General features: G+C 37.3%; 1 protein-coding gene and 1 pseudogene across 1 annotated transcript in view; one reads left to right on the forward strand and one right to left on the reverse strand.

Moving 5' to 3' along the window:
* The window catches only part of MMP26 (matrix metallopeptidase 26), a 275769-nt gene that overhangs the window by 145860 nt on the left and 109668 nt on the right, over window positions 1–20241 (forward strand). The gene's annotated exons all lie outside the window — the stretch shown is intronic.
* Window positions 8676–9652, reverse strand: LOC134759316 (olfactory receptor 51H1-like; annotated as a pseudogene).

The raw sequence follows: 20241 nt of genomic DNA on the forward strand, positions 1-20241 counted from the left end.
AAAAGGAAGATAAATGCAACAAAAACCTTAATCCCACAGACTTTTAAAAGGCAATAAATAGAAACGGACTTTCATTTCCAGTGTGATGGACTGGGGAGGCTAACACATCCTCTCCCCTACAAAGCATGTATAAAGCTGGCAAGCTGTCAATAAGATCCATTTTGACACCCTGGAAATCCATTAGAGATATAAGCTTGTTTATTGAAACGACTGAACTTTGGAAAATAACAGCCAGGTGCCTAGCATTTTGGCAAGGCTGCTTCATTCCACTGCCTCCAGCTCTATCAACAGTGGTCAGATAAGGAAACCCCACAGCTTTGTTCCTGTACTCGTGAGGCAGCTTCCGTGATTTGGAGCTCTGTCAGTTAGCATGGCAATTTTGGTGGCAAGGAAATAGGGAGGGCCAGCAACTCCACTACCCTGAGGTTCTGGTCCTCTTTGGGGTAATGTGTCCACCAGCAGACTAGGTGAGGATTTAACACAGAGTTCTGGCTGAAAAATAAAACCAGATGGTAACTGGAATCTATAGGAAGAAATGAAGAATGCTGGACATACTCAGTATATGGGTAAATGTGAAGGACTCTATACACGTTTTAGTTAATTTTCCCTAAATTTCCTTAACAGGCTTGAATTGGATGAAAAAATAATTATAATACTCTATTGTCGAGTAAATTATATATATTATATATGTGTGTGTCTGTATATGTATGTATATATATTATAATAGCACAACGAGGCGGAGGAATTAAACATTTATTAAAACAAAACTTTTGAATTTTACTGGAATTAAGTTAATATTATTCTGAAGCAAATTATATAGTAATGTGCATATTGTAATTTATAGAACAATCACTAATAAAATGGTAAAAAAACAAAAGATGAATTGAAATCATTCACCAAAAACATTTAAACAAATGAATGCAATGAAGAAGCAGTGGAACAAAAAAAGACACAAGACTAACAGAAAACAAATAGCAAAATGACAGGTGAAATTTCAACCATATCAATAATCACAAAGTGAATGGACTAAGCATGCGTCATAAAAGGCACATTGTTATGTAGAATAGAAAAGCAAGTTATAACTATATTCTGTATACAAAAGACATACCATAGATTCAAAGAAGTAAATAGTTGAAAGTAAGAAGGTAGATAATTATATACCCCACAAAAATACATGAGAGATGGAGTGGCTATACTAATATCATATAACAATCATAAATGCATATATAAAGAACACTAGATCCCTAAAATACATGAACCAAAACTGACAAAATTAACGAGTGAGATAAGCAATTTACCAATAATAGTTGAAGATTTTAATATCCCAAACTCAATAATTGATAAAACAATTGAAAAAAATACATAAGGAAATAGAAATCTTTTGAAAAACACCATGAATCAGAAATGACATTTATATAATACTCTCCACAATAGCAGACTGCATATTCTTTTCAAGCACATATAGAATTTTCTGTGTGAAGAACTGTAGGCTGGGAGGCAAAATAAGCTTTAATAATTTTTAAAACATTCATATCATACAGAGCATATTCATTTCTCAAATCAATAACCTAAGCTTCCTTAAGTATTTACAAAACAAAGAATGATCAATAGCCAAACTAAACAAGTGTTGGTGAGAATGTGGAGAAAAGGGAATCCTTGTACATTGTTGGTAGGAGTATAAATTTGTACACCCATTATGAAGAATAGTATAAAAGTTCTTCGAAAAATTGAAAATAAAACCACCATATTATTCAGCATTCCCACTTCTGGATATGTATTCAATGGAAAGAAAACCATGATCTTGAAGAGATATCTTCACTCCCGTGTCCATTGAAGCATTATTCATAATAGCCAAGATATGGAAACAAATTAAGTGTTCATTGATGTACGAAGAGGTTAAAAAGTGTGATAGATATATAATATTCAGCCTTAAAAAAGAAAAACAACCTGTCGTTTGCAACAGCATGGATAAATATGGAGGACATTATGCCAAGTGAAATAAGTCAGACACAGTAAGAAAAATGCTGCACGACCTCACTTTTGTGTGAACTCTAACAAAGTCAAACTCATAGAAACAGAACAGAAGGGTGATTATCAGGGTTTGAGGGGATGTGGGGGAAATAGGGAAATGTGAGTCAAAGGATACAAACTTACAGTTATAAGATGTGTAAGTGTTAGAGGCTTAATGTACAGCGTGATGATTACAGGTAATAATAATATATCGTATACTTGAAATTTGCCAAAGGGCACCTCTTAGGTATCCTCCAAACACACACACCCATACAAACATGCACACACACACACAATGGTAACTATGTGAGGTAATAAATATGTTAATTGGCTTGATTGTGGTCAACATTTCACAAGGTATACATATATCAAAACATCATATTGTACACCTTGAATATAGACAATTTTAAATTGTCAATTATACTTTAATAAAGCTGAAAATAACGGAATAAAATTAAAAAACAAAATAAGTACAGGTGACATAATTAAAGATTAAAAAATTGAAAACCCTTAGCAAGTCTTAAAGAGAAAACAAAAGATGCAAATTACCAAAATCAGGAATGCAATGTGGGATAACACTATTAGCCAATTAGTTGAAATTTTTAAAATCCTAGAAAAATAAAAATTATAAAACTGACTCAAGAAGAAATAGCAATTCTAAACAGACCTATAACAAATAAAGTCAATTACTAATTAAAACTCTTCCTACTAAAAAATGCCAAGGTCCAGATGATTTCATGGGTGAATTAGATCACATATTAAAAGAAGAAATAATAACTAATGCTTCTCATAATGCTTTAAAAATAGAGAAGGATTTTATAAAATCCTACTCAATCCAGAAGTAGAGTGTAATCTTGATTCTAAAGCCAAATCATAACAAAAAACATAGCACTGACAAATTTTCCTGAAGTAAATAGACATATAAATTCTTAATATTAGCAAATTAAATTTGGCTACGTAAAAAAAAAATTCTGCACTGTGATTTTGTGGAATTTATGCGTAAGTACAGAGTTGGTTTTGTATTTCAACATCAACTAATACACATTAGAAAAAAGGACAAAAATTGCATGGTCATCTCAATAGGCATAGAAAATCATGTGTCAAATCATGTACTCACTCATGATAAAAACTCTAAATAAGGAGGGTTCCAAGATGGCTGAATAGGAACAGCTCCAGTCTATAGCTCCCAGCATGAGTGACACAGAAGACGGGTGATTTCTACATTTCCAACTGAGGCACCAGGTTCATCTCACTGGGGCTTGTTGGACAGTGGGTGCAGGCCATGGAGTGTGAGCCGAAGCAGGGCGGGGCATCGCCTCATCTGGGAAGTGCAAGGGGTCAGGGAATTCCCTTTCCTAGCCAAGGGAAGCTGTGACAGATGGTACCTGGAAAATTGGGACACTCCCACCCTAATACTGCGCTTTTCCAACAGTCTTAGCAAACGGCACAACAGGACATTGTATCCCACGCCTGGCTCGGAGGGTCCCACGCCCACGGAACCTTTCTCATTGCTAGCACAGTGGTCCAAGACCAGACTGCAAGGCAGCAGCAAGGCCAGGGGAGGGGCATCTGACATTGCTGAGGCTTGAGTAGGTAAACAAAGCAGCCTGGAAGTTCAAACTGGGTGGAACCCACCTCAGCTCAAGGAGGCCTGCCTGCCTCTGTAGATTCCACCTCTGGGGGCAGGGCATAGCTGAACAAAAGGCAGCAGAAACTTCTGCAGACTTAAATGTCCCTGTTTGACAGCTTTGAAGAGAGTAGTGGTTATCCCAGCATGGGGTTTGAGATCTGAGAATGGACAGACTGCCTCCTCAAGTGGTCCCTGACCCTCGAGTAGCCTAACTGGGAGACATCCCCCAGTAGGGGCCAACTGACACCTCTTACAGCTGGTTGCCCCTCTGAGACGAAGCTTCCAGAGGAAGGATCAAGCAGCAACATTTGCTGTTCTGCAATATTTGCTGTTCTGCAGCCTCCGCTGGTGATACCCAAGCAAACAGGGTCTGGAGTGGACCTCCAGCAAACTCCAACAGAACTGCAGCTAAGGGTCCTGACTGTTAGAAGGAAAACTAACAAACATAAACGACATCCACACCAAAACCCCATCTCTAGGTCACCATCATGAAAGATCAAAGGTAGATAAAACCACAAAGATGGGGAGAAAACAGAGCAGAAAAGCTGAAAATTCCAAAAATCAGAGCGCCTCTTCTACCCCAAAGGAACACAGCTCCTCACCAGCAGTACAACAAAGCTGGACAGAGAAGGACTTTGACGAGTTGACAGAAGTAGGCCTCAGAAGATCAGTAATAACAAACTTCTCTGAGCTAAAGGAGGATGTTTGAACCCATTGCAAAGAAGCTGAAAACCTTGAAAAAAGATTAGATGAATTGCTAACTAGAATAAACAGCATAGAGAAGACCTTAAATGACCTGAAATGAGCTGGAAACCATGGCACGAGAACTATGTGATGCATGCACAAGCTTCAGTAGCCGATTTGATCAAGTGGAAGAAAGGGTATCAGTGATTGAAGATCAAATCAATGAAGTGAAGCAAGAAGAGAAGTTTAGAGAAAAAAGAGTAAAAAGGAAAGAACAAAGCCTCCAAGAAATATGGGACTATATGAAAAGACCAAATCTATGTCTGATTGGTGTACCTGAAAGTGACAGGGAGAATGGAACGAAGTTAGAAAACACTCTTCAGGATATTATCCAGGAGAACTTCCCCAACCTAGCAAGGCAGACCAACATTCAAATTCAGGAAATATAGAGAACGCCACAAAGATACTCCTCGAGAAGAGCAACTCCAAGACACATAACTGTCAGATTCACCAAAGTTGAAATGAAGGGAAAAATGTTAAGGGCAGCCAGAGAGAAAGGTCGGGTTACCCACAAAGGGAAGCCCACCACATTAACAGTGGATCTCTTGGCAGAAACTCTACAAGCCAGAAGAGAGTGGGGGCCAATATTCAACATTCTTAAAGAAAAGAATTTTTAACCCCAAATTTCATATCCAGCCAAACTAAGCTTCATAAGTGAAGGAGAAATAAAATCCTTTACAGACAAGCAAATGCTGAGAGATTTTGTCACCACCAGGCCTGCCTTACAAGAGCTCACGAAGGAAGCACTAAACATGGAAAGGACAACCAGTAGCAGCCACTGAAAAAACATGCCAAATTGTAAAGACCATCGATGCTAGGAAGAAACTGCATCAACTAATGAGGAAAATAACCAGCTAACATCATAATGACAGGATCAGATTCACACATAACAATATTAACCTTAAATGTAGATGGGCTAAATGCTCCAATTAAAAGACACAGACTGGCAAATTGGATGAACAGTCAAGACCCATCAGTGTGCTGTATTCAGGAGACCCATCTCACTTGCAGAGACACACATAGGCTGAAAATAAAGGGATGGAGGAAGATTTACCAAGCAAATGGAAAACCAAAAAAAGCAGGGATTGCAATCCTAGTCTCTGATAAAATAGACTTTTAACCAACAAAGATCAAAAGAGACAAAGAAGGCCATTACATAATGGTAAAGGGATCAATTCAACAAGAAGAGCTAACTGTCCTAAATATATATGCACCCAATACAGGAGCACCCAGATTCATAAAGCAAGTCCTGAGTGACCTACAAAGAGACTTAGACTCCCACACAATAATAATGGGAGAGTTTAACACCCCACTGTCAACATTAGACAGATCAATGAGACAGAAGGTTAACAAGGATATCCAGGACTTGAACTCAGCTCTGCACCAAGCAGACCTAATAGACATCTACAGAACTCTCCACCCCAAATCAACAGAATACACATTCTTCTCAGCACCATGTCGCACTTATTCCAAAATTGACCACATACTTGGAAGTAAAGCACTCCTCAGCAAATGTAAAAGAACAGAAACTATAACAAACTGTCCCTCAGACCACAGTTCAATCAAATTAGAACTCAGGATTAAGAAACTCACTCAAAACTGCACAACTACATGGAAACTGAACAGCCTGCTCCTGAATGACTACTGGGTACATAACAAAATGAAGGCAGAAATAAAGATGTTCTTTGAAACCAGTGAGAACAAAGACACAACATACCAGAATCTCTGGGACACATTTAAAGCAGTGTGTGGAGGGAAATTTATAGCACTAAATGCCCACAAGAGAAAGCAGGAAAGATCTAAAATCGACACCCTAACATCACAATTAAAAGAACTAGAGAAGCAAGAGCAAACACATTCAAAAGCTAGCAGAAGACAAGAAATAACTAAGATCAGAGCAGAATTGAAGGAGATAGAGACACAAAAAACCCTTCAAAAAAATCAATGAAACCAGGAGCTGGTTTGTTAAAAAGATTAACAAAATTGAGAGACTGCTAGCAAGACTAATAAAGAAGAAAAGAGAGAAGAATCAAATAGACACAATAAAAATGATAAAGGGGATATCACCACTAATCCCACAGAGATACAAACTACCATCAGAGAATACTATAAACACCTCTGTGCAAATAAACTAGAAAATCTAGAAGAAATGGATAAATTCCTGGACACATACTCTCTCCCAAGACTAAACCAGGAAGAAGTTGAATCTCTGAATAGACCAATAACAGGAGCTGAAATTGAGGCAATAATTAATAGCCTACCAACCAAAAAAAGTCCAGGACCAGATGGATTCACAGCCGAATTCTACCAGAGGTACAAGGAGGAGCTGGTACCTTTCCTTCTGAAACTATTCCAATCAATAGAAAAAGAGGGAATCCTCCCTAAATCATTTTATGAGGCCAGCATCATTCTGATACCAAGGCCAGGCAGAGACACAACAAAAAAACAGAATTTCAGACCAATATCCCTGATGAACATCGATGCAAAAATACTCAATAAAATACTGGCAAACCGAATCCAGCGGCACATCAAAAAGCTTATCCCCCACGATCAAGTTGGCTTCATCCCTGGGATGCAAGGCTGGTTCAACATATGCAAATCAATAAACGTAATCCATCATATAAAGAGAACCAAAGACAAAAACCACATGATTATCTCAATAGATGCAGAAAAGGCCTTTGACAAAATTCAACAGCCCTTCATGCTCAAAACTCTCAATAAACTAGGTGTTGATGGGACGTATCTCAAAATAATAAGAGCTATTTATGACAGACCCAGAGCCAATATCATGCTGAATGGGCAAAAACTTGAAGCATTCCCTTTGAAAACTGGCGCAAGACAGGGATGCCCTCTCACACCACTCCTATTCAACATAGTGTTGGAAGTTCTGGCCAGGGCAATCAAGCAGGAGAAAGAAATAAAAGGTATTCAATTAGGAAAAGAGGAAATCAAATTGTCCCTGTTTGCAGATGACATGATTGTATATTTAGAAAACCCCATCCTCTCAGCCCAAAATCTCCTTAAGCTGATAAGCAGCTTCAGCAAAGTCTCAGGATACAAAATCAATGTGCAAAAATCACAAGCATTCCTATACACCAATAATAGACAAACAGAGAGCCAAATCATGAGTGAATTCCCATTCACAACTGCTTCAAAGAGAATAAAATACCTGGGAATCCAACTTACAAGGGATGTGAAGGACCTCTTCAAGGAGAACTACAAACCACTGCTCAACAAAATTAAAGAGGACACAAACAAATGGAAGAACATTCCATGCTCATGGATGGGAAGAATTAATATCATAAAAATGACCATACTGCCCAAAGTAATTTATAGATTCAATGCCATCCCCATCAAGCTACCAATGGCTTTCTTCACAAAATTGGAAAAAACTGCTTTAAAGTTCATATGGAACCAAAAAAGAGCCTGCATTGCCAAGATAATCCTAAGCCAAAAAACAAAGCTGGAGCCATCACGCTACCTGACTTCAAGCTATACTACAAGGCTACAGTAACCAAAACAGCATGGTACTGGTACCAAAACAGAGATCTAGACCAACGGAACAGAACAGAGCCCTCAGAATTAATACCACACATCTACAACCATCTGATCTTTGACAAACCTGACAAAAACAAGAAATGGGGAAAAGATTCCCTATTTAATAAATGGTGCTGGGAAAACTGGCTAGCCATATGTAGAAAGCTGAAACTGGATCCCCTCCTTACACCTTATGCAAAAATTAATTCAAGATGGATTAAAGACTTAAATATTAGAACTAAAACCATAAAAACCCTAGAATAAAACCTAGGCAATACCATTCAGGACATAGGCGTGGGCAAAGACTTCATAACTAAAACACCAAAAGCAATGGCAACAAAAGCCAAAATGGACAAATGGGATCTAATTAAACTAAAGAGCTTCTGCACAGCAAAATGATAACCAAGGGTGAAATATAACTAAATATTTTATGAATAAACATACATAAGTGTTATCTGGATAAATGTGATAATTTGTTCTCACTGATGCTCATCTCCCGTGTCAAAGAAAAGTGTGAAGCTACTTAATAAATTAGATTTTGTGATAACCATATTTCAAAATACACGCATTCCAAAATATAGTATATACAGAACAATAATGACCTGTTATGTATCTTCACCCACAAGCCTTACCCACTCCTGCGTTTCCCCAGATGTGCAAAATTTGACGCACCATAACTGTGGAAAATTAAATAATTAATTCTTCCAGTGGATACTTACTCTGCTTCTTACACATGATTCCATTCTACTCGACCCTATTTTTTTTGCCTCTGAAACACTTGAAAGATCATTCTTCAAATCTGCCTGGTCTTCACACTGTAGACAATGGGGTTTAGCACAGGCGGGAGCAGTAGCTATATATCAGCCATGACCATGTGCACTACTGGTGATAAATGCTCCCAAAATCTGTGGATCATGGAGGCACCCATAAAAGGAACATAGAAGAGGAGCACGGCAGACATGTGAGAGAGGCATGTGCTGAGGGTTTTCAGCCTTTCACCTCTGGAGACAATGCCCAGCACAGTCTTCAGGGTGAGTACATAAGACAGTAGAGTGAGGAGAACATCGAGCCCCAGGGTGAAGATGACGGCGATGAGGCCATAGAGGCTGTTGACGCGGGTGCTGGCACAAGCTAGCCGCATCATGTTTTGGTGAAGACAGTATGAATGAGACAAGACATTGGAATGGCAGAAGGGTAAGGCACTTTATAAGGAAGGGCACAGGGAATACCACACAGACTGCCCGGGTGAGGACAGCTATTCCAGTCTTTCGAATAACATCGTGAGTGAGGATGGAAACATAGTGTAATGGGTTTCGGATGGCCACAAATCTGTCAAAGGCCATGGACACTAGGACTCCTGATTCTACTATTACAAATACATGGATGAAGAACATCTGCATGATGCATGCATCAAAAACAATCTCAGGGGCATTAAACCATAGATGCTGAGCATGAAGGGCAAGGTGGACAAGGAGAGACTAACGTCAGTGAGAGCCAAGATAGAAAGGAAGTAATACGTGGGCTCATGGAGACTTGGCTCCACCTTGATGACAGCTAGGATGGTACCATTTCCCAGGAGTGTGAGTGTGTCCAGGGGAAAGGCCAACCATGGGTTCTTGTCTGGCGTTCCTGGGATACCTGTCAGAATGAAGTTACGGTGGTTGGCATGTGATGCATTCAAGTTCGTCATGTTGTTCTCACCATCGGGTGGGGCTAGACTCCTCCACTTGGCTCACAGCTCCTAAATTGAATATATATTCTCATATGGACAGAACAGTGGCTTTATGAATGCATAGTAGAATAGCAGAGGAAAGAATAAAGTTAAAAAACATTTAGATGATATTTGTAACACTTTGTCTTTTTCCTTCCTACACATTCACGTGTGATTACCTCCCTTCTCTTGGAATAAATTTCTTTATTTGAAAAATGGGAACAAGAGTAAACATCCAGTGTTTAGACAGTAAAAAATTTTGATATCTCCTTTGATATCTCCTCATATAGTTTTCAAGTTTTAGCAGAAAAGTAGTAGACATAACCAAGATCTTAATAACATAGAGCATATTGCTAAATAATTTTTTAAAACCCCATTAAAAACCTCACAATACCATCACCACACACCCACAACTACATACAATCCCACTGTCATCACAACCTACATCCACATAAATCCATGTGTATAAGGGTATTTTATATATACATATATCATATATACTTCCATATATATCATATATACTTCCATATGTATATACATATACATATAGATACACACAGTTTCCAAGTATATACATATAGAAGTATATATGTATTTAGAAGTATATACATATAGATACATATACATATAGATACGTACAGTTTCCAAGTATATACATATAGAAGTATATATCTATACAGAAGTTTATACATATAGATACATATACATGCAGATACATACAGTTTCCAAGTATATACATATATACTTCTATAAATAGAAGTATATATAATATATATTGCATATATGTGTATATACGATAGGATAGGTACTCTATATATATACATACACATAAATATATTAGGTTGGTGCAAAAGTAATTGCAGTTTTTGCCTTTTTTAAATCTAATGTGTTCATATGTGTGTGTATATATGTGTGTATATATATGTATATATGTATATATATATATAGAGAGAGAGGGAATGTATCCTGGATATCTGTTGTAAGGATAATTGTAATGAATTACATATGCAAATGACACATTATTGGATGAAATTATTCAAATTAATATTTAATCTTTAGAAATTTCAACAGTTTATAATTTTCCATAGTCTTATTTTAAGGTAGGTAGAAGAAAATAAAGGTTATTGGCTCATAAACAACCACACATAAAGTATAAGATAATACTTAGCCCAGTTCCTTCAGGCTCCCTAACTGATCTTTCTGTACCCATGAGTGCTGCCTTCTAATACATTCTTCATTTGGCAGTTAGAATAGACTTTTTTAAAACAAATATAAATCTCATTTATTCATCTCAAGCAAAACTCCTTTAAGGGTTCCCAATGTACTTAGAAGAAAGCTCTAAATCCTTATCTTAGCCTTCAACGTAAAGCAAGATTCAACCCCTACCTACCTCTCTAGCACCAACTCATACCATTTACTCTCACCTTCAGTCTCTTGAATCCAGCCAAATTTGCCGTCTTTAAGTTCCTGGGTCCCAGTGAGATACTTCCTGATGTAGAATTTCTACATGCATTATTTCCAGATCTTTATGTTTTTCTTCACCCCTAGTGAAGCTCTTCTTTACCTAAGCAAAGCCTAGCTATCCTTCCCAATTATGCCGATTCCAAATATCCATATTAGCTTAAGGTTTCCACATATGCTGTTTTCACATTTTTGGGCTCTTCTTTCTTTCCAGTGAGTATAGCTAAACATTGCATACGTATTTGTTTAATGTCCATCTCTCCTACTAGAAGTTAAAACTTCCTGATGTAAAGGACTATTTTATGGTTCATCACCTCATTGAGCATATGCAAGGCATTTATTAATTTTTCCCTATTAGTGCAATGAAGACATAAAACAATGAATGGGTGAATATGGATGATTGAATGTCAATCTTCTTTCAGGAGAAGTCTTAGAATCCCTCAAACTCTGTTCTGATCTTCTGCAGATGAATTAAAAATCTTCAACAAAGAGAAAAATTTATTTTTCTAAGAGGCCAGAGACAAAAGCTTAAATTGGGAGTCTGTGAGAGGTCCTATGGTGTCTTTGTTCTCACCTAGGTACTTGTGGGAAAAGAGAAAAACATCTCAAGAGCTGGTCTGGGAGCTCTGAGGTTGGGGTGAGATCAGGCATGCAATAACAAGTAGTTTCCCTACCTTTTCTGCCTCCTGTTTCTCTGCTATAGTATAAGGATTTTCTGTTAGAAAAACATGACTGCTAATAAGTTATTTTACAGATTTGAGTGTCTTAGACACAGAAGAATTTTTGAAAGGTAGTGTAGTCCACTCACACTTGTTGTGTTGTATCTTTCTAACAAAATTTGGGCCCCTCCCTCCCAGAAATCACAATGGTCAGATCTAAACAAAGCACTTTGTGATGCCTGCCTAACCTTCTCTGCCTGCACTCTGAGGAGGGGTTTTGTTTTTCTTTAAATGTCAAGTGAGAGCCTTCACTTGTTTGGGCCTGCTGTTCTGTATCCCCAGCAATTCTTGTGGCTTTCAGGTGGGAATGACCAGCTGGTTCATCCCTCCTAGGGGTTTTTCTTGGGACCTACTTGAAAAATCTTTAACATTCCTTAAGTTCTGAGAACCTGCTAAAGCCCTGTTCTTCCATGCAAATAGTTGATTCTTGTTTACCCCTGCTGTTTTACTGTTTTTGACTCTGATTTTCATTACCTGAATCAGTGTTCTACTGTCATCTTCTTTTTAATTTTTCATTCTTATCTCCATTCTTCATCTTCCTTCTTTTAATCTTCTTTAATTTTCCGACCCTTCCTTTCTCTATCTCCCAATGAAATTTTTATGCATTCTTCCATTCCATCTTTATTTTTTGCCTAGCCTTGCACTACCTCCTCCCCATAGTATACGTCTTCTTCTTTTACTCCTAATAACAAAACCTGCATTTTACTTTCTCTTTCCATCTTTGCTTTCTACCACCACATGACACTCTATACACTATTCTCATCTGTCCTTATCACATTTCTCTGTAGAATTTCATGAGGATTTAATAAAAAAAATGCCCTAAGTTATCTTACACATAGCTTGCTATACAGAGGACATGGAAAAAATCTTTTAAGATATTTATTACCTTCATCAACCTGGTGCTATGGTTCAGAATTAATTTGGCTTCTTTCCTTTCCTGAGACTAGCATGTAGAGCCTTTATAAAGACTGCTCAAACCACTGGTGTTGTCTGGTGTCATCATGATTCTCCAAGGATTTCACAACACCTCTGAAAGAACTCCCATGAACGGTGTTATGTAGTGCCACTTGAGCTATCCCTTCCTAATTTCCCTAAGGATTCTAAAAATTTCCTTTATCTGTCAGACTGTCTTCTATTATGTCCAACACTTATGCAAAACTTTTCTTCATTTTAATTTTATTTGCATAGTCTTACTCAGGTGTGAACTCACATACATGAGCACAAATGCATGTGTATGCACGCACACACACACACTGATTTGAATCATGTTTAATCACTAAGTAAGACTTACAATTCCAGCCCAATTTCAGTTCAGTTCAGTGACTCCAAAGCCAGTCTCAGTCTCAATGATGACAGTGTTGCAATTTGACATGAAACAGAGCTGGAGTCTACTGTTGTTTGGAATGGATAGAATGATTGTCTGGACTCCACCCATCAGGAACATATAAAAAAAAAGATCTTTGAATTTGCTGAACTTCTTTGGTTTTCTGAATTGTTATTCCAATACCTCATGTATAATTTCTTGCATTTGATTTAATGTATTTCTCTGTAAGGATGTTTTGCATTAATGAGGTAATTCTTAAAAATACAGGAACAGCTGGTTACTCGAGCCTGTGCCTTTGTGTGGTCAGGCCTTAAATTGTTCACAGACCCTTTCTATCACATCTTTATGCCCTTTTGATCTCATTTATTTTCCATGACAAGCATATTCACATAATCACAGCAGAAAACAAAAGTCAGATATAAACAATTATTGTGGTGATGCTTTAGTTTAGGCATGATTGACATCATATGGCCGAAGGTTATTCATTTATTTTTAATTTCTAAACCCATTTCTTTCCCACTGTGTATTACAACCTAAAAGAGACAATGCATGCTATAAACATTAAAAGCTAGGGCTTTATAATTTGTGTCAATATATTTTTAATAAGAAATTGTGAATACTTCTGTCTGAAATACTGTTGGGGATAGAACTAAAAACACACAAAATGCTTGATGCAACCCCCCTGAGTGTTAAACTGGTGGCTTGAACTCCCCTGAAGATATCAGGCCTTGACTCCTCCATGTCTACAGAAACTGATGCCACAGCTAGAATCAATTTCAGAAAGACTCCTATATTATCCCAGTAATTTCCTATTATCGGGAGCTTAATCCATCAAAAGTCTTCCTATCCATATCTAAAATGGTTAAATATGGTAAAAAGAATAGAGTTCGTGAGTCTTATATACCTTGTTTTAATTCACAGTTTTAATTTTTTCAGCTTTTTGGACTTAGGGAAAGTTATTTAACCACTCATTCATTCAGCATTCCTTGTTAGCTATTATTAATTGAGTTCTACTGGTGAAGTCCAGCTATTCCCCCTCCTTCCCATCAGCATTTATACAATCAAATAGGCCTAGTGGAAGTCACATAACCATTTTGACTATTCTCATTTTAAATTTCTTTATTAATAAAATTATAAATTAATTGCCAAAGGCCGCACATATTCTTTAATTGCTTCCAGATTATCACACTTAATTTTTTCCTCTGCTTGATTATTTCAACTAGCATCAGAGATCTGGTTTTCTTTTACATTAGGAAAAAAGGTGTATTGCCAGTGTTTGTCTAATTTCTTTGCTTAATTTTAATGCAAAACACTCTAAAGCATGAAAAATAATTATTAGGAAGAGAAATTTCTTCTGAAGTAGAACCAATGAATCCTCTTTGCTCAAAAAGGAGGAAGATATGAACCAAAAAAACTATTTAAAAAATTAACACTGTGAAAACTAACTAAAGCAGGCAACATGTTGAGAAACATTCATTCTTGAAAACCTTTACAACTTCAGGGAAAAATACCACTCTCCCACCATTGCCAAATTCTTCTTCCTCCTCCTCCTCCTCCTCCTCCTCCTCCTTCTTATTTTTGTTCTTCTTCGCAGAGGAGTAGCAGGAGTAGGAGTCGTAGTTGTAGTACCAGTAGTTTTATCAGGCTGGGATTTGTTGACAAACCAGCAGTTGTGCTGCCAGACAATGCAGACTCGACTTCAAGTGGAAAGAAAAAAGCAAAGCTTGGTCAACTAAGACTGGAAAACTCAGTAGGAAATAAAGAAGCGCCATCCACAGTTTTAGTAGCCTGAGTTTGCAAGCAGGAGTCATCAGGACATTTTACAGGGAGAACCTGGAAATTATTGTTACGGAAGGGTTCTCCATGCATCTATGGCTTTATGAGAAATTATTCAAACATGTGAGAGAAACTCAAGAGAGCTTTCTGGCATGAGAAAACAAACAGAGACTTGACAACTGGTTGAATATTAAATGTATGCTACACACACCACTCAAATCAATCAGTGAAAATATTTCTGACTCAAGGGATTTAACAGCTATTTCTGCCTCGATATTGGCATACCACGAAGACGTGTATACTCATGGGCGATTCCTAGGAAGCCAGGCTAAAAAAGTGGAATACAAATAAAATGATCTGAAAGTAATCAGTGGTTATACTTAGTGTAAGAATGTGAAATATGAGTGATCTGAAATGATCAGTGGCAACACTTAGTGCAAGAGATTTATTTTGAGAAGATAAATTTCAGTTTAAATTCATACAAGTTACTAAAAATAAAAGAAAATTAAAAAACACAGCAAGTCTCTTAAAAGCAATTGAGAATCTAAGGTTTCTATTATATCCATGATACCTGGTTTATAACAAAAACCTATGAGACTCTTAAGGAAACAGGAAAACAAAAGAAAATGAGAAAACGTTTAATGCTCACGGATAGGAAGAATCAATATCATGAAAATGGTCATATTGTCCAAAGCAATTTATAGATTCAATGCCATTCCTATTAAAGTAGTATTGGCATTCTTCACAGAATTATAAAAACTATTTTAAAATTCATATGGAACCAAAAAAGAGCCTGAATAGCCAAGGCATCCTAAGCAAAAAGAGCAAAATTGGAGGCATTATGCCACCTGACTTCAAACTATATTACAAGGCTACAGTAACCAAAACAGCATGGTACAGGTACAAGAACAGACATATAGACCAATGGGAAAGAACAGAAAACCCAGAAAGAAGATTACACACCTACAACCATCTGATCTTTGACAAACCTGACAAAAATAATCAATGGGGAAATGATTCCCTATTTAATAAATGGTGCTGGGGGAACTGGCAGGCCATAGGCAGAAAACTGAAACTGGACCCCTTCCTTACACCATACACAAAAATCAACTCAAGATGGACTAAACACTTAAATGTAAAGCCCCAAATTTAAAAATCCCAGAAGAAAACCTAGACAATACCATTCAGGTCATAGGCATGAGGAACGATTTCATGACAAAGATGCCAAAAACAATTGGAACAAAACCAAAAACTGACCAATGGGAAATAATTAAACTAAAGAGCTTCTGCATAGCAAAAGAAACTATCAACAGAGAAAATAGACAACATACAGAAAAGGAGAAAACTTTTACAATCTATCCATCTGACAAAGGTCTAATATCGAGTATCTAGAAGGAACTTAAACAAATTTACAAGAAAAAAAACAAACAACCCCATTAAAAAGTGGGCAAAGGACATGAACAGACATGTCTCAAAAGAAGACGTACATGTGACCAACAAACATATGACAAAAAGCTCAACATCACTGATCATTAGGGAACTACAAAACCACAATGAGATGCTGTCCTTTTTTTTTTTTTTTTTGATGGAGTCTCGCTCTGTTGCCCAGGCTGGAGTGCAGTGATGCAATCTGGGCTCACTGCAACCTCTGCCTCCCGGGTTCAAGCAATTCTCCTGCCTCAGCCTCCTGAGTAGCTGGGATTACAGGCATGCACCATCATGTCTGGCTAATTTTTGTATTTTTAGTAGAGATGGGGTTTCACCATGTTGGCTAAGCTGGTCTCAAATTCCTGACCTCATGATCTGCCCACCTTTACCTCCCAAAGTGCTGGGATTACAGGTGTGAGCCACCATGTGCAGCTGAGATGCTGTCTTACACTAGTCAGAATGGCTATTACTAAAAAGTCAAAAAACAACAGATGCTGGCAAGGTTCTGAAGAAAAAGGAACACTTTTACACTCTTAGTAGGAGTATAAATTAGTTCAACCATTGTGGAAGAAGTTATGGCATTTCCTCAAAGACCTAGAGGCAGAAATACCATTTGACCAAGAAATCCCGTTACTGGGTATATACCTAAAAGAATAAAAATTGTTCTATTGTAAAGGCACATGCATGTGTGTGTTAATTGCAGCACTAGTCACAATAGCAAAGACATGAAGTCAACCTAAATAGCTATTACTGATAGACTGGATAAAGAAAATGTGGTATAGATATACCATGTAATACTACGGAGCCATAAAAAGGAATGAAATCATGTCCTTTCCAAGGACATGGATGGAGCTGGAGGACATTATCCTCAGCAAACTATCCCAGAAACAGAAAAAAACAAATACCACTTGCTCTTACCTGTAAGTGGGAGCCGAATGATGAGAACACATGGACACATGGGGGGTAAAACACACACTCAGGTGTGCTGGAGGGTATTCAGTTAGGAAAAGTGGAAGTCAAATTGTCCCTGTTTGCAGATGACATGATTGTACCTTTAGAAAACCCCATCATCTCAGCCCAAAATCTCCTTAAGCTGATAAGCAACTTCAGCAAAGTCTCAGGATACAAAATCAATGTGCAAAAATCACAAGCATTCCTATACACCAATAACAGACAAACAGAGAGCCAAATCATGAGTGAACTCACATTCACAACTGCTTCAAAGAGAATAAAATACCTAGGAATCCAACTTACAAGGGATGTGAAAGACCTCTTCAAGAGAACTACAAACCACTGCTCAATGAAATAAAAGAGGATACAAACAAATGGAAGAACATTCCATGCTCTTGGATAGGAAGAATCGATATCATGAAAATGGCCACACTGCCCAACGTAATTTACAGATTCAATGCCATCCCCATCAAGCTACCAATGACTTTCTTCACAGAATTGGAAAAAACTACTTTAAAGTTCATATGGAACCAAAAAAGAGCCCACATTGCCAAGATAATCCTAAGCCAAAAGAACAAAGCTGGAGGCATCACGCTACCTGACTTCAAACTATATTAGAAGGCTACAGTAACCAGAAGAGCATGGTGCTGGTACCAAAACAGAGATACAGACCAATGGAACAGAACCTAAATTTCTGAGAGCCCTCAGAAATAATACCACACATCTACAACCATCTGATCTTTGACAAACCTGACAAAAACAAGAAGTGGGGAAAGGATTCCCTATTTAATAAATGGAGCTGGGAAAACTGGCTAGCCATATGTAGAAAGCTGAAACTGGATCGCCTCCTTACACCTTATGCAAAAATTAATTCAAGATGGATTAAAGACTTAAATATTAGACCTAAAACCATAAAAATCCTACAAGAAAACCTAGGCAATACCATTCAGGATATAGGCATGGGCAAGGACTTCATGTCTAAAACACCAATAGCAATGGCAACAAAAGCCAAAATGGACAAATGGGATCTAATTAAACTAAAGAGCTTCTGCACAGCAAAAGAAACTACCATCAGACTGAACAGGCAACCTACAGAATGGGAGAAAATTTTTACAATCTACCCATCTGACAAAGGGCTAATATCCAGAATCTACAAAGAATTTAAACAAATTTACAAGAAAAAATAAAACAGCCCCATCAAAAAGTGGGCGAAGGATATGAACAGACACTTCTCAAAAGGAGATGTTTATGCAGCCAACAGACACATGAAAAAATGCTCATCATCACTGGCCATCAGAGAAATGCAAATCAAAACCACAGTGAGATGCCATCTCACACCAGTTAGAATGGCGATCATGAAAAAGTCAGGAAACAACAGGTGCTGGAGAGGATGTGGAGAAATAGGAACACTTTTACACTGTTGGTGGGACTGTAAACTGGTTCAACCACTGTGGAAGACAGTGTGGCGATTCCTCAGGGATCTAGAACTAGAAATACCATTTGACCCAGCAATCCCATTACTGGGTATATACCCAAAGGATTATAAATCATGCTGCTATAAAAACACATGCACATGTATGTTTATTGCAGCACTATTCACAATAGCAAAGACTTGGAACCAACCCAAATGTCCATCAATGATAGACTAGATTAAGAAAATGTGGCACATATACACCATGGAATACTATGCAGCCATAAAAAATGATGAGTTCATGTCCTTTGTAGTGACATGGTTGAAGCTGGAAACCATCGTTGTGAGAAAACTATCACAAGGATAGAAAACCAAACACCACATGTTCTCACTCATAGGTGGGAACTGAACAATGAGAACACTTGGACACAGGTTGGGGAACATCACACACTGGGGCCTGTTGTGGGATGGGGGGATTGGGGAGGGATAGCATTAGGAGATATACCTAATGTAAATGACGAGTTAATGGGTGCAGCACACCAACATGGCACATGTATACATATGTAACAAACCTGCTCGTTGTGCACTTGTACCCTGGAACTTAAAGTATGACAATAAAAAAAGAAATAAAGAACACTGAAAATGATAGATATTGAGTAATAGAAAAGACTGCTTATGTAAATAATGTATTATCTTTAAAATATGTTTTTAAAACAAGTTGTTTAAATAAATAATGACACTCAATTATATGGTCTATATCATGTAGGTAGAATATGTATTAAAATAATTTCATAAAGGATAAAAGAAAATGGGGCTACAGTGTGGAAAAGTTGAAATATTTTACTGTGATTAAGACAATATTAATGTGAAGTAGAGAGTGATAAGGTGAAGATGGATTTTATAATTCTTAGAATAATTACTAAGAAAAATAACTGAAAATATAGCTAATAATGTGTTAATAGAAAAATCAAAATGGCACACTGAATCACTGAATAGTACTGTGGTGATGGCTTAGATATGAAGAGAGGGAGAAAAGACCTGAATTTTAGTTTGGGTAACTGGGTGAATTGTGGTGTGGTTAGTGATTTACTGAAATGAATCTTAAGCAGATGAAAAGAAAACGTTTTATTTTTGTTTTCATTTAACAGTATTTCCCATGTTAAATTTCAGTTTCCTATTTGTATTACAGTGGAGTTATCAAGTAGGAAGCTGATCTGGAGATCAAGGCAGTATTGTAGCCTGAAGATATACACTTGTAGTTAATCAGTATGTAGATGATATTTAAAGCAGTGGTATTCGATGATATCGGTAAGTGAGAGTGGAGTTAAAGTAGAGGAAAAATGATCAAATAAAAGATACACTGACATTTAGTGCTCTAGGAAGAAGACATATAATCAAAGAATAATAAAGAGTATAAATTAAAGTAGGAGGAAACATCATGCAAACATGATTTGAGAGAAACCAACAAAGGAAAATAATTCAGCATTGCAGCAATATTCTACTATATTGAATCCTGAAGAACAAACAGGAGAGTAAGAC

This window comes from Gorilla gorilla, chromosome 9 (genome assembly GCF_029281585.2).
Source record: "Gorilla gorilla gorilla isolate KB3781 chromosome 9, NHGRI_mGorGor1-v2.1_pri, whole genome shotgun sequence".
Taxonomy (NCBI): Eukaryota; Metazoa; Chordata; class Mammalia; order Primates; family Hominidae; genus Gorilla; species Gorilla gorilla.